Raw genomic sequence first — 10,718 nt, 5'->3', positions numbered from 1 at the left:
AAATAGAATTGGATCTGCTTGAGGGAGCACCTTGTCATTCCCTCAGTAAAGCCTCCTCCTCTTCAGTACACAAGGCCTAGCAATTTTCAAAGAAAAGAGATATGTTACACATAATAACCAAAACTTCACTGAACATATGCTGATTAACATGTCCCTTAGAAAGCAGAAGGCACTTCAGACTTCTCCGGTATCCAGGCCCACTATTATCAGTTGCACTGCACTGAACCAGTTCCCCCATTCATCCTCTACACGTGTCAGCCCTGACCGTGTTTCCATTGCACAGTTCTTGGTGTTTTGCTCTCTCTCTTTTTGCTCTGTCTACAGTCAAATTCAGTTTGCCATTTCACACCTGGGTTCATTCCATAAGCTCTTGATTGTGTTATGGGATCCTTGAGGTGTCGCTTTTCTGGTCGGAAACCTGTGGCTCATGGCACCTTTGGCTGAGTTTTGCTCGAGCCCACTGGGCTCTTTCTGCCCACTCAGCCTGACCGGCTGCACTCAGCTCATGCCAGCAGCCTGGATCCCATGCCTCCAAGGAAGACTGCAAGTCAGGTGTGGAGGGGCAAGTGGTGTGTGAGTGAGCATGGGGTCCGGCCACTGCACAGTCAGATATGCTGGCTGCTGCTGCAGGATGGGCAGCTCCAGGTGCTGGCATGGGCACTGGCTCTCTGCAAAGCTGAAGCTGGACCAGGGGCCCTGTAAGCAGCTTCCCCGGCTGGCACTGGGGAATGAAGTGGCACCTAGAAGCTTGGAGATGCCAGGAACCACAGGGCCCCAAAGAGGGAGTCACAGGTCTGGGCTCCCTGAAGGTCCGCAGCTCTTCTCTCCTTTTCACCCACAATGTGGCGAGCAAGGGGCATATTTCAGCCTTGTTTGTGTTACAGCTCTTTTAGCCCTGCCATACAATGGGTCCTAAGTACTTGTCCTGTGAGCAAAAGAATGAGGTACACCGACAATTGGAGGGTAAGCAAAATGAGAGGAGCTTTATTGAGCAATAGAACAGCCCAGCCTCCCACAGTGGGCAGCTCCTTTCCACAGCCAGGGTATCCCAATGAGTGTTCAGCTCCTAGCAGAGAGGAGACTCTGGAGTGAGAAGCTCCTCTCTGTAGGCAGTTTATCCCATTGTTTCTGCAGCTCTCAGCAGAAAGGAGGCCCTAGAGTGGGTTGCTCCTCTCTACAGGTAGGTTATCCCATTGTCTTCCCATCTCTCAGCAGAGAGGAGGCTCTGGAGTAGGTTGCCCCTCTCTGCAGGCAGGTTGTCCTGTCATCTTCCCAGCTCTCAGCAGAGAGAAGGAGTGGGTTACTCCTCTCTGCAACTGGTCATCCCAACATCTGCTTGAGTCTCAGCAGAGAGGAGGCCCTAGAGTTGGTAGCTCCTCTTTGCAGCTGGTCATCCCAACATCTGTTTCAGTCTCATCAGAGAGGAGGCCCTGGAGTGGGTAGCTCCTCTTTGCAGCTGGTCATCCCAACATCTGTTTCAGTCTCATCAGAGAGGAGGCCCTGGAGTGGGTAGCTCCTCTTTGCAGCTGGTCATCCCAACATCTGCTTGAGTCTCAGCAGAGAGGAGGCCCTGGGGAGGGTAGCTCCTCTCTGCAGCTGGTCATCCTGACATTTTTCTGCCCTCTGCTCTGCTGTAGCTGAGCCCAGGACTTTTATGAGCCTCAAAGGGGAGGAAGTACATGCCAATTGGTCCATGGGCGGCCATGAGTGGGCCCAGAAAAGGCACAACAGCCCCCACTCCAGTCCATGGGGACTGGCAGCCCAGCCCCCAGCCTTCAGGCCCTCCCTGGCCTGAAGGTGGGGCCTCACTGGAGACCTGCCCCCTTCTGCCCAGGAGCCTGTCTGCCCCCTGCTGCTGTCCATGGAGCCCAGGCTGTTCATGCCAAGGGGCACCTGCAGACCAGTACCAAACCTCCCTCAATCCCCACCTCGGCTTCCCCCCAGCAATGCTTGTTGGTGTCCAAAGCCCAGGGGGAGCTGAGGCAGCTTGGGGGGCTGGCATGTCAGTGGTGCCCCAAGAACCCCAGCCAGGCTGTGACAGTGCCCGGGCTTGGCCCCACATTGCTCCAAGATCGAAGCAGGTGCTAACAGCAGGTAGAATACAGGCAGTGAGAGCAGGAACTTCTGAGCCTGCAAGGGTCAGAGGGGCCTTTCCAGGTCCCCAAGAGCACATGGAGGCCTGGGTCCACAGCCCCAACTTGGGTGGCTGCAGCTGTGCCCAGGAAGGCAGGACTGCTGCCTGCTCCTGGCTCCTGCCAGCTCCTTGAATCCTGGGGCTGGGGATCCAGGTCCTCACTGGGCCCAGGCCAGTGTCTGGGGCAGGGGCAACACTGCCATGAGCTCCCCCTGTTTCACCGGTGCTCAGAGGAGCCCCAGGGTGGAGTGGATCATGGGTCCCAGGCCTGGCTATCAGGAGCATAAGGCTCAGCGGTCACCCCAACATGGGGTAGATCCCAGGGAAGCAGCCCCAGGCAGCCCTGCACAGAGCTTCCTCCTAAGGCACAGGAACCCAGCACCTTCGATGGAGTGGGCCAGGTCCCTGAAGTGGGTGCCATTCCCACTTCTTGCCCCAGGCCCCCGAAGTGTGGCCCCAGCTCTGCACCCTGGGCCCAGCCCCTATGTTACCTGTGCAAGTACAGCAGTGCCCTGGGCCAGCTCCACCTTAAGGCCCTCTCTGCCCAACTGCACTGCTCCCCTGTTGGTGGGCAACCTGGCCCAGCCCCATCATGGCGGCCCCTAGGGCAGCAGGCTGAAGGGAGACTGTCTGTTTCCTCCCCAAACCCTCCCTGCAGTGGCCAGCATGATGGCAGTGGCCACTCCAGATGGCCTATCACTGCCCTCAATTATACACCCTGCATCTGGCTTCTGCATGCATCTCATGGCTAAGCTCGTCATCCTGGAATTGACTCTCACAAACTGGGCAAGCAATATCCAGGATCCCACAACCCTACTCTTCAAAATCTCACAAAAATAGGACTAGTTAATTAGCATAAGTGAAGCTATGCAAAGAACATTTCTTGGGTGGAGGAGGCGATCAGAAAAAGTGGATAATAATGATAGGCAGCAGCTACTGAGCACTTTGCATTTGCAATCTCACTGAATGCTTACAACAATGCACACAGGTAGGGTCATTATTATCTCTGTTGAGGCACAGCAGAAAGGAACTCACCCAGGTGGCCCAGGTCCCTGTTGAAGCAGTGTGTTTAGGACCTGTACCTTCAAGCTCCACACATGACAGTGCTAGAGCTGGTCCAGGGATGGGCTTTGGGGTTTGGAAAGGATGGGGCCAATAGCCTCATCTGAGCAGACCTTCTGGGGTCAGAGATGTATTTGAAACCAGTCCAATTTTCCCATATAACTGAAGTTTTTGGTCTCTTTTAAATAAGCATACAAGTTGACCCTCCCAGTCTTAAAATTTGAGAAAGTTACAGTTGTCTCATCTGAGTTTCTTTCTCAGGAAACCAACCACCAGGCCTCCCAGACAGTGTCAACAAACCAAAACTTACCAGATCCCCAGCTGTGGACATGACCTCTAACCTGTCATGATTGCCTAACAGACCACCTGCTGCCTGTTGAACGATTCCCCCTTCCTTATCATTTCTTAATTCCTGTTTTCTTGCATGTAGTTACATCTTTTTCCTGCTATATAAACCCCCTATTTTAGTTGGTCAGGGAAATGGATTTGGGACTGATTGCCCATCTCCTCGGCTATAGCACCTAATTAAAGCCTTCTTCTTTGGCAATACTTGTTGTCTCAGTGATTGGCTTTCTGTGCAGTGAGCAGCAGGATGTAGACCAAGCTTGTCCAACCCACTTTATTTTGTTGTTGTTGTTGTTGTTGTTGTTGTTGTTGTTCTGTTTTAGGCCTTTAACAGCCTGAAGCTATGGTTTTTAGTTTCTGTCTCCAGTGATAAGTGGAAAAGAGGGATGAGGAAGGGGCTTTACTGGCCCAACCAGAAACAAAAACTAAGAACCCATGACTGTATGTTTTCCCTTGGACACCCCTGACCTAGACCAAACCCCTTTCAGTAACATATTCTGTCACTCTTCCCTTCCCTGTCCACCTACAAAAGGCCTCACTAACCATCTCTCAAAGCTCTGCCCAGAACCTGTGCTCAACACCTGGGCTGCACCCTCGTTCTTAGAGCATTCACAAATTGCCCTTATATTTTATGCATACGTGTCTAGTTTCTTCACCTAGACATAAGGGCATAGGGACCAGATCATAGGTTTATTTGTGCTGTATAAAAATATACTGTAATAAAAGTTATGTGAATGTGCTCCCTCTCTCTCAAAATACCTTATATCTTACTCAACTGTACTCACCTGTTTTTAGAATGTGGGTAACTAAAACCTTGGAAAGTGAAACATGGATAAGGGGGAACTACTGTCCTTTCCTTATAGGGTTAAAACCAAGGAAACTTCCTTATCACGAGAGCTAACCTGGCCCTTTCAGGGATTTAGTTACATGTCTCTCTTCTGATTTCTTAGAGGGTCAGATAAACAACTTAGTTTGTGTTTGGTGATGTGGAACTTTAGCATGAGTGACTCCATTTTGCTTGTCTGTTGGGGTCTAGCACAGAAGTTCAGTCCAAACTGATGGCCTCCCATAAATTTTCTCTAATGCCCTGCAGTGTCTGAAGGCTTGTCATCAATAACTGAATCGTGTTACATTCAGCTCAAGCAATTAAGGTGGTGACCAGGTGCATTTAGCAAAACCCAACAACTATCATTTCAGAAAATACAGGTTTTTTTGTTTGTTTGTTTTTGTTTCTTTCCCAGAGGTGTGCATTCCCTCTGGAGAAAGCATGTGTGCTGCAGGGAAAACCATGCACGGTGGACAGCATGGCCTTCCACCTGCATCACAGTCACATTCTGATTCCAGGCAGTTGTTTCACAACTCTGTAACCAACGGTAGGAAAAATAGGCTTACCCTCTACCTGCCACTCATTTCAACATTCCTTCACACCCATGACTCCACATGAATTTGTGCTTCTTGACTCCTCTCTGTTTGTTTTTTGTTTTTGTTTTTTGAGACACGGTCTCACTCTCTCACTCAAGCTGGAGTGCAGTGGAGTGATCTTGCTCACTGCAACCTCCATCTTCTGGGCTCAAGTGATTCTCATGCCTTAGCCTCCTGAGTAGCTGAGACCACAGGTGCAGGCCACCATGCCTGGCTATTTTTTTTTTTTTTTTTTTTTTTTTTTTTGGTCAAGACGGGGTTTCGCCAAGTTTCCCAGGCTGGTCTTGAACTCCTGAGCTCAAGCAATCCACCCATCTCAGCTTCCCAAAGGGCTAGCATTATAGGTGTGAGCCACTATGCCCAGCCTTGACTCCTCTTTTGAAACGGTTACATCATCTGCCTAGTTTCCACATGAATTAAATAAAACCCTTAACAGTGTTCATTTTTAACCTGAAGAAGAGTCATGGTTTTACTTTTTTCCCTGCAATTTGTCTTTCAATGCTTCTGTGCCATGGACAACAGACAGCAGCTGCACCTCCAGGCATCGTGCTTGTGGTTCAGATCAGAGGAAGCAGGGAGGGCAAAGAATGGAGAGCACTTGCCCCTCAAGTCTGCCCATTTTTGTCAGGCAAACAATAGCTCATCCAGAAGCCCCATCCCTTAGACTTCCTCACAGCTGACTGCCTAGAAAAATGCCACATAGAGACTCCTAATTGCAAGGGATCTTGGGAAATCATTGCCTACCCGCTACAGGGAAAAAAAAAAAAAAAAAAGGTAATCTATGAGTAAGGAAGAAGAGAATGGGAGCTCAGTAGGCAACCAGGCTGCATCAACAAGGACCCACTCCAGACAAAGCTTTAGACAGAGCTTCAGATGACCTCGCTCTTGTGTGCACATTCCCCCATCCTCCCATCCTACCTCCTTACCCCCACCCATGCACTCATCTTGCGGCCACTAATGACCACGCTGCTGCAGCGTCTAAGTGATTTATCCTCATGTAGCAGATTTTAGTGGGGTACCCCCAAAAGAGTAGTACAGAGGAGTCTGTGTTAGTGACATAATTGCTGTCATCAGGACGGCTTGTAAGGGAGCTTTGCTGGGAAAGAGGGGCATCTTTTCTTCCTTCCCCCTCCACTGGCCGATGCCTGGATTACCAGCAGATCCCTACACCACCTGGATGCGAGGCTGGCCCAAGAGAAGATTTGCTGAATATCTTGAGAATGCTATTTGATACATTTTTCTTACTTTTTCATTATTAAAATTGTTTTCAAATAATAAAATAAAATGAGAAAAGAAGAAAATGAGAAAATTATATTTTAGGTAATTTTCCTTACCTAAAATAGAACCATTATAACATGTTAAAGTTTTCCAGAGTTTTCTTTCTAATAAGAGCTTTTCTCAGAGTCATCATCCCAGGTGTGCAAATATTTAACCTTTTTTTTTTAATTAATGTATCCTAAGCATATTTTATTTTATTTTATTTTGAGACGGAGTCTCGCTCTGTTGCCCAGGCTGGAGTGCAGTGGCAAATCTCAGCTCACTGCATCCTCTGCCTCCCGGGGTTCAAGCTATTCTCCTGACTCAGCCTCCTAGTAGCTAGGATTACAGGCACCTGCCACCACACCCAGCTAATTTTTTGTATTTTTAGTAGAGACGGGGTTTCACCGTGTTGGCCAGGCTGATCTCAAACTCCTGACCTCAAGTGATCCGCCCACCTTGGTCTCCCAAAGTGCTGGAATTACAGGCATGAGCCACTGTGTCCAGCCTTAAAAATCTTTTATGTTATTTCATACCTTCATTAATATAACTTCAGTAGCTACTTCATATCTCCCCAAGTGGACATAACCATAGATTAGTCAATCATACCCTATTACTGGTCATTTAAGTTTGTGTTAGCTAGAAGACAGACTTACCTGTAATCCCAGCTACTTGGGAAGCTGAGGCACAGAATCACTTGAACCCAGGAGGAAGAGGCTGCAATGAGTTGAGATTGCACCACTGCACTCCAGCCTGGATGACAGACTGGAGTGAAATTAGCAAAAGTGCAGGAAGCACTGATTTTTTTTTTGTTTGAGACTCTGTCTCAGAAAAAAAAAGTCTCACCATCAACATCTGTAATAATAAAGAAAAAGAAGAACTAGAATCGATGTTTATAATGCGTCTTACTCTAGCAGAGATACAAAAGCGAGGAAATAAAAACAACTTCATTCACCTCATTGAGAGATGCATTTCCAATAAAAATGTACTTTTTATGTTTAACAATTGTTAATTAGTTTGTCACATATTTATTCTGTTTTAATCAAATATCCATAATGGTAATGATAACTGTAACCAGAAGGTAACGTTTCTGCACTTAGAGACCTGATCACAAAGGTACCGCTTCCTTCAATTTCAATGTATAAACATATTTTCGTTGCTGAGAAGTATGAGAGTTATAAGCCATGTGACTTTCACACATAACATATATTAGGATAAAAGTTTATGAGGGAGGTGGATGGAAAGAATGGTTAAAGAACTCTTTTATGTATGTTTAAATGGTGGGCGTCAGAGTGCTACGATGCCTACATATCACTGAACACACAGCCAAGAGTCACATGTTTTATTTTCAAAATATTAATATTTTTAATAAGCTGGAAGTTGCATGCTTTTCAGCCATTAAACCTGGAGGAAAATTTTTAGGTGCAAAATGGAAAACTGTGAGGACACAGCTGTTACGAATTGAGCAGTACCCCAACCGCCTCGGCGTCTTCCTGAGTCTAGGGCTCCCTCTGGTGGTGAGATCCAGAATTTGTGTTAGATCACAGCCCGGGAGACCTGCCTAACAAGAATTAAAAGCACCACGTTCTGCAAGCCAACCCCTTCTTGGTGTGTTTCCTGGAATCGTCACTGTACTTTTTTTTTTTTTTTTTTTTTTCATTTTTGAAACGGAGTTTCTCTCTGCACCCAGGCTGGAGCGCAGTGGTGCTATCTCGGCTCATTGCAACCTCTGCCTCCCGGATTCAAGCGATTCTCCTGCCTCAGCCTCCCGAGTAGCTGGGACTACATGCATGCGCCACTAACTCTTGTATTTTTAGTAGAGACGGGTTTTCACCATGTTGGCCAGGCTGGTCTCGAACTCCTGACCTCAAGTGATCAGCCCGCCTCGGCCTCCCAAAGTGCTAGGATTACAGGCGTGGGCCACCGTGTCCGGCCTGTCACTATAAAATTTGACCATATTGGCCCTCTAAGCCCAGAACCTTGAGAGAATAGTACACCGCACACCTCACCAAGCCAGATCCTCCATGGTCATTCATTAACTTGACGGACGTCTGCTGAGCACCCACTATGGGCCAGGCACCCATTTCTAAAAGCCCTCTGTATCTCTCTCTAAGAAGCGTGAAGAAGTTCCTAAACAAAAGAGGAACCCAAAACGAATTAACAACCACAGGAATTCACCAAAAAATTAAAGTAACCTACAAACGTTTACAAAGAGGTTTATCCCCTCCAGTAATTAAAGAACACAACGAACCACAAGAAATCACTTGCCTGCTCTTAAGCTGGGATAGGTTTAAATATCTGATAATATCCAAGGCTGCCGTGGGTAGAGCAACCGGGAAATACATGTCTTCATACTTTGTTGGTGAGGATATAAACTGGTAGAATTTAACGGACTACGAAGAATGTCAACATTTTTTAAGTTCACGCCTTTGACCCATGAATTCTTTTAAGACTTTCGTCAGGGCCCTGGCCCAGCCTGCTGCTGAGACCGTCAGGACCTTGGTAAGATGCGCTGGGGTTAGAGCATCTGAGAGCCCCTCTCCTAACTGCTGAAAAGGAGCGAGTTCTCCAGCCTTCGGTTACATGTCCCCAACCACTGCCATTTTCTAAGAACAGCGTCTGGGGCTCTGCTCCCAGCACAAGCTTTCCTGTGCCAAGAACTGGGAGGTGGCGGGGGCAGTGGGCACTGGCGCCTGACTCAGCCTCCTGGGTCAGAGGTGGGGGAGCGTCCTGGGGCTCAGGCTGCCTCATCTCTCTCCACCCCTGCCCTCCTTTCCCTCTCACACCCACACTCACACTTACAAACACACACACTCATACCCACACTCACACACCCACACTCACGCACACACCCACACGCACATGAGCTCATACACAACCAAACACACTCATACACATGCACTCACACACCACTTCCCCTACACCACACACACACTCACAAATACACATTCACTCATACACACCCACGCATACACATACATATGCACTCACACACCACTCCTCCTACACCACACACAACCACACCCACACACACACATGCATTCACTCACACACACCCACCAAACACCCCTGCACATGCACATCCACCACTCCCCCACACTCACACACACTCTCACACACACACCCCCACACCCCACACACACCCCCACACACGAACTCACACACACTCATACGCAACCACATACATCCATACACATGCACTCACACACCACTCCCCCACATCACACACACACACTCACTCATACACACCCACCAAACACCCATACACATGCACACACACTACTCCCCACACAACTCACCCACACTCAAACACTCTCACACACTCCCCACACATCCCAAACTCACACACTCCCACACTCACACACACGAACTCACACATGCTCATACACAACCACACACACCCGTACACATGCACTCACACACCACTCCCTCTACCCCACACACAACTCACAAATATACATTCACTCATACACACCCACGCATACACATACACATGCACTCACACACCACTCCTCCTACACCACACACAACCACACCCACACACACATGCATTCACTCATACACACACACACACCCATACACATGCACTCACACCTCTCCCACGCACTCACACACAAACTCAGTAACACATACCTTCACACACTCATATACACCCACATACATGCACTGACATACCACTCCACACTCCTCTACACTCACACACACACTTCATATCCCACACTCACACACATCCACACCCACACTCACAAATACATTTATACACACCCACACACCCATACACATGCACTCACACTACTCCCCCACACTCACAAACTCAGCCACACACACCACACATTCATATACATTCACAAACACCCACACACATGCACGGACACTCCACTCCCTCACACTCTCTCACAGACACCCCAGACATCCACACACACTCACAAACACACATTCACACACACGCACTAACACCACTCCCTCACACTCATGCACACCCCACACACATCCACACTCACACAAACACACACATTCACACACATATACACATGCACTCACACCACTCCCTCACACTCGCACACACTCACACACCACCCCCACACATTCACACACACAGAGACACGATCACCCACACACATTCACAAACTCACACACACATTCACACACTCATATCCACACACACCCATACTCACACATGCACTCACACACCACTTCCCAACAGTCAGATACTCACAAACACACACAGCCCCCACACACTGACACACTCACTCACACTCTCTCACACACACCCTGTGGAAGACTAGAAAGAGCCCTGGACTCTAACGTGACACCAATATGGTCTTGCCTCTCAGGGTCTCAGGGGCCTGCCTCGCTATGGGCCTCAGTTTCCCCACCTACACAAGGGGATTGGACTAGATGATGCCTCTGAGCCCCCCGCCCCATCGTTAATTCTATCTCTGCCCTTCAAGGAGGTTATCGTCTAATAGAGGAAGCGGGAGAAGCCCTCCAAGTCATG

The sequence above is a fragment of the Pongo pygmaeus genome, chromosome 6, assembly GCF_028885625.2.
Source record: "Pongo pygmaeus isolate AG05252 chromosome 6, NHGRI_mPonPyg2-v2.0_pri, whole genome shotgun sequence".
In the NCBI taxonomy this organism is placed as follows: Eukaryota; Metazoa; Chordata; class Mammalia; order Primates; family Hominidae; genus Pongo; species Pongo pygmaeus.
The sequence above is the reverse complement of the archived record's forward strand: the minus strand, read 5'-3'. Positions refer to the sequence as shown.